At 47.9% G+C, this 3,580-nt stretch overlaps 9 non-coding genes across 9 annotated transcripts; 4 read left to right on the top strand and 5 right to left on the bottom strand.

Moving 5' to 3' along the window:
* Positions 1–202: 202 nt before the first annotated feature.
* Positions 203–277, bottom strand: Trnat-ugu (transfer RNA threonine (anticodon UGU)). The gene has a single exon. It is a non-coding gene; the product is annotated as a tRNA-Thr (tRNA).
* A 331-nt stretch (positions 278–608) lies between these two features.
* Trnat-ugu (transfer RNA threonine (anticodon UGU)) lies at positions 609–683 on the bottom strand. Its single transcript has one exon. It is a non-coding gene; the product is annotated as a tRNA-Thr (tRNA).
* Positions 684–1,014: 331 nt separating this feature from the next.
* On the bottom strand, positions 1,015–1,089 carry Trnat-ugu (transfer RNA threonine (anticodon UGU)). Its single transcript has one exon. It is a non-coding gene; the product is annotated as a tRNA-Thr (tRNA).
* Positions 1,090–1,420: 331 nt separating this feature from the next.
* On the bottom strand, positions 1,421–1,495 carry Trnat-ugu (transfer RNA threonine (anticodon UGU)). Its single transcript has one exon. It is a non-coding gene; the product is annotated as a tRNA-Thr (tRNA).
* Positions 1,496–1,826: 331 nt separating this feature from the next.
* Positions 1,827–1,901, bottom strand: Trnat-ugu (transfer RNA threonine (anticodon UGU)). Its single transcript has one exon. It is a non-coding gene; the product is annotated as a tRNA-Thr (tRNA).
* A 125-nt stretch (positions 1,902–2,026) lies between these two features.
* Trnat-ugu (transfer RNA threonine (anticodon UGU)) lies at positions 2,027–2,101 on the top strand. The gene has a single exon. It is a non-coding gene; the product is annotated as a tRNA-Thr (tRNA).
* Positions 2,102–2,432: 331 nt separating this feature from the next.
* On the top strand, positions 2,433–2,507 carry Trnat-ugu (transfer RNA threonine (anticodon UGU)). The gene has a single exon. It is a non-coding gene; the product is annotated as a tRNA-Thr (tRNA).
* A 331-nt stretch (positions 2,508–2,838) lies between these two features.
* Positions 2,839–2,913, top strand: Trnat-ugu (transfer RNA threonine (anticodon UGU)). Its single transcript has one exon. It is a non-coding gene; the product is annotated as a tRNA-Thr (tRNA).
* A 331-nt stretch (positions 2,914–3,244) lies between these two features.
* On the top strand, positions 3,245–3,319 carry Trnat-ugu (transfer RNA threonine (anticodon UGU)). The gene has a single exon. It is a non-coding gene; the product is annotated as a tRNA-Thr (tRNA).
* The last annotated feature ends 261 nt before the right edge of the window (positions 3,320–3,580 follow it).

The raw sequence follows: 3,580 nt of genomic DNA, 5'->3' as shown, positions 1-3,580 counted from the left end.
GATTAGATAGACGAGTGGAATGTTGTGAGGAAACAGACAACTGACAGGGGCGGAATAATTTTGTAAATTCTTTTCACTGATTTTTTTTTATTTTAACTATATATGACCATGCAGCTTTGCTAGAATTGAAATGATAATTAAATGAACACCCTAGCTGCAAGCAGGCGTTGATACACTTCATTGCGGACATGTTGAAAATGTGTGCCCCGACCGGGACTCGAACCCGGGATCTCCTGCTTACATGGCAGACGCTCTATCCATCTGAGCCACCGCGGGCACAGAGGATAGTGTGTCTGCAGGGACTTATCCCTTGCACGCTCCCCGTGAGATCCACATTCCCAACATGTCCACAACACTACATTCGTAGTGCGCCTATTAGATGTTTGCCCATCATACTCATTACTCGTGGCAGATTAATCTACCAAGTCCCGTACGAGTTCGGGCATAGCGTGTGCGTTCGCACACAAGAAGGTCAAAGGCCGGGAACCCATATTTATTTTAACTATATATGACCATGCAGCTTTGCTAGAATTGAAATGATAATTAAATGAACACCCTAGCTGCAAGCAGGCGTTGATACACTTCATTGCGGACATGTTGAAAATGTGTGCCCCGACCGGGACTCGAACCCGGGATCTCCTGCTTACATGGCAGACGCTCTATCCATCTGAGCCACCGCGGGCACAGAGGATAGTGTGTCTGCAGGGACTTATCCCTTGCACGCTCCCCGTGAGATCCACATTCCCAACATGTCCACAACACTACATTCGTAGTGCGCCTATTAGATGTTTGCCCATCATACTCATTACTCGTGGCAGATTAATCTACCAAGTCCCGTACGAGTTCGGGCATAGCGTGTGCGTTCGCACACAAGAAGGTCAAAGGCCGGGAACCCATATTTATTTTAACTATATATGACCATGCAGCTTTGCTAGAATTGAAATGATAATTAAATGAACACCCTAGCTGCAAGCAGGCGTTGATACACTTCATTGCGGACATGTTGAAAATGTGTGCCCCGACCGGGACTCGAACCCGGGATCTCCTGCTTACATGGCAGACGCTCTATCCATCTGAGCCACCGCGGGCACAGAGGATAGTGTGTCTGCAGGGACTTATCCCTTGCACGCTCCCCGTGAGATCCACATTCCCAACATGTCCACAACACTACATTCGTAGTGCGCCTATTAGATGTTTGCCCATCATACTCATTACTCGTGGCAGATTAATCTACCAAGTCCCGTACGAGTTCGGGCATAGCGTGTGCGTTCGCACACAAGAAGGTCAAAGGCCGGGAACCCATATTTATTTTAACTATATATGACCATGCAGCTTTGCTAGAATTGAAATGATAATTAAATGAACACCCTAGCTGCAAGCAGGCGTTGATACACTTCATTGCGGACATGTTGAAAATGTGTGCCCCGACCGGGACTCGAACCCGGGATCTCCTGCTTACATGGCAGACGCTCTATCCATCTGAGCCACCGCGGGCACAGAGGATAGTGTGTCTGCAGGGACTTATCCCTTGCACGCTCCCCGTGAGATCCACATTCCCAACATGTCCACAACACTACATTCGTAGTGCGCCTATTAGATGTTTGCCCATCATACTCATTACTCGTGGCAGATTAATCTACCAAGTCCCGTACGAGTTCGGGCATAGCGTGTGCGTTCGCACACAAGAAGGTCAAAGGCCGGGAACCCATATTTATTTTAACTATATATGACCATGCAGCTTTGCTAGAATGGAAATGATAATTAAATGAACACCCTAGCTGCAAGCAGGCGTTGATACACTTCATTGCGGACATGTTGAAAATGTGTGCCCCGACCGGGACTCGAACCCGGGATCTCCTGCTTACATGGCAGACGCTCTATCCATCTGAGCCACCGCGGGCACAGAGGATAGTGTGTCTGCAGGGACTTATCCCTTGCACGCTCCCCGTGTTGTGGACATGTTGGGAATGTGGATCTCACGGGGAGCGTGCAAGGGATAAGTCCCTGCAGACACACTATCCTCTGTGCCCGCGGTGGCTCAGATGGATAGAGCGTCTGCCATGTAAGCAGGAGATCCCGGGTTCGAGTCCCGGTCGGGGCACACATTTTCAACATGTCCGCAATGAAGTGTATCAACGCCTGCTTGCAGCTAGGGTGTTCATTTAATTATCATTTCAATTCTAGCAAAGCTGCATGGTCATATATAGTTAAAATAAATATGGGTTCCCGGCCTTTGACCTTCTTGTGTGCGAACGCACACGCTATGCCCGAACTCGTACGGGACTTGGTAGATTAATCTGCCACGAGTAATGAGTATGATGGGCAAACATCTAATAGGCGCACTACGAATGTAGTGTTGTGGACATGTTGGGAATGTGGATCTCACGGGGAGCATGCAAGGGATAAGTCCCTGCAGACACACTATCCTCTGTGCCCGCGGTGGCTCAGATGGATAGAGCGTCTGCCATGTAAGCAGGAGATCCCGGGTTCGAGTCCCGGTCGGGGCACACATTTTCAACATGTCCGCAATGAAGTGTATCAACGCCTGCTTGCAGCTAGGGTGTTCATTTAATTATCATTTCAATTCTAGCAAAGCTGCATGGTCATATATAGTTAAAATAAATATGGGTTCCCGGCCTTTGACCTTCTTGTGTGCGAACGCACACGCTATGCCCGAACTCGTACGGGACTTGGTAGATTAATCTGCCACGAGTAATGAGTATGATGGGCAAACATCTAATAGGCGCACTACGAATGTAGTGTTGTGGACATGTTGGGAATGTGGATCTCACGGGGAGCGTGCAAGGGATAAGTCCCTGCAGACACACTATCCTCTGTGCCCGCGGTGGCTCAGATGGATAGAGCGTCTGCCATGTAAGCAGGAGATCCCGGGTTCGAGTCCCGGTCGGGGCACACATTTTCAACATGTCCGCAATGAAGTGTATCAACGCCTGCTTGCAGCTAGGGTGTTCATTTAATTATCATTTCAATTCTAGCAAAGCTGCATGGTCATATATAGTTAAAATAAATATGGGTTCCCGGCCTTTGACCTTCTTGTGTGCGAACGCACACGCTATGCCCGAACTCGTACGGGACTTGGTAGATTAATCTGCCACGAGTAATGAGTATGATGGGCAAACATCTAATAGGCGCACTACGAATGTAGTGTTGTGGACATGTTGGGAATGTGGATCTCACGGGGAGCGTGCAAGGGATAAGTCCCTGCAGACACACTATCCTCTGTGCCCGCGGTGGCTCAGATGGATAGAGCGTCTGCCATGTAAGCAGGAGATCCCGGGTTCGAGTCCCGGTCGGGGCACACATTTTCAACATGTCCGCAATGAAGTGTATCAACGCCTGCTTGCAGCTAGGGTGTTCATTTAATTATCATTTCTTTTCACTGAATAAGCTGTTTTTACCCATGAACTGAGATTCGATTGTAGTGAATACTGATATGATAATTTACCTATTCATTTAATTCCAAATAATTAAGAATTACATATTCTGCAGAACTAACCGAAAGTATGAAGTTGTAGTATAACGATACATTAAGATCCATGGGATCGTCTTTAAGCAAATT

The sequence above is a fragment of the Schistocerca nitens genome, chromosome 3, assembly GCF_023898315.1.
Source record: "Schistocerca nitens isolate TAMUIC-IGC-003100 chromosome 3, iqSchNite1.1, whole genome shotgun sequence".
Classification (NCBI taxonomy): Eukaryota; Metazoa; Arthropoda; class Insecta; order Orthoptera; family Acrididae; genus Schistocerca; species Schistocerca nitens.
Note: the sequence above shows the minus strand (reverse complement) of the source record. Positions and strands in the feature narration are given on the sequence as shown.